The sequence below is a fragment of the Myotis daubentonii genome, chromosome 8, assembly GCF_963259705.1.
Source record: "Myotis daubentonii chromosome 8, mMyoDau2.1, whole genome shotgun sequence".
Classification (NCBI taxonomy): domain Eukaryota; kingdom Metazoa; phylum Chordata; class Mammalia; order Chiroptera; family Vespertilionidae; genus Myotis; species Myotis daubentonii.
Window position 1 is genome coordinate 75,647,459 of NC_081847.1, and position 232 is coordinate 75,647,690.

Below are 232 nucleotides of genomic sequence, written 5' to 3' on the forward strand. Positions count from 1 at the left end.
GGGACAGGCGAGTTACCCAGCCCTCCTCCCTTCTCCAGGCCCAATGTTGGACCTCCTCCCAACATTCTGATCAAACAGCAGCACTAATGTGCTCTAAAGAGGGAGTCACTGGGATCCGGCCTAATCCAGCCCTGTTGTCGGGGTTCACTATAGTCTTTAAATGTGTTACAAGAGAGTTCACAACACTGAAGCAAAACTTTGGGGGCGTACTTAGGTTAAATTAAAAGCACAA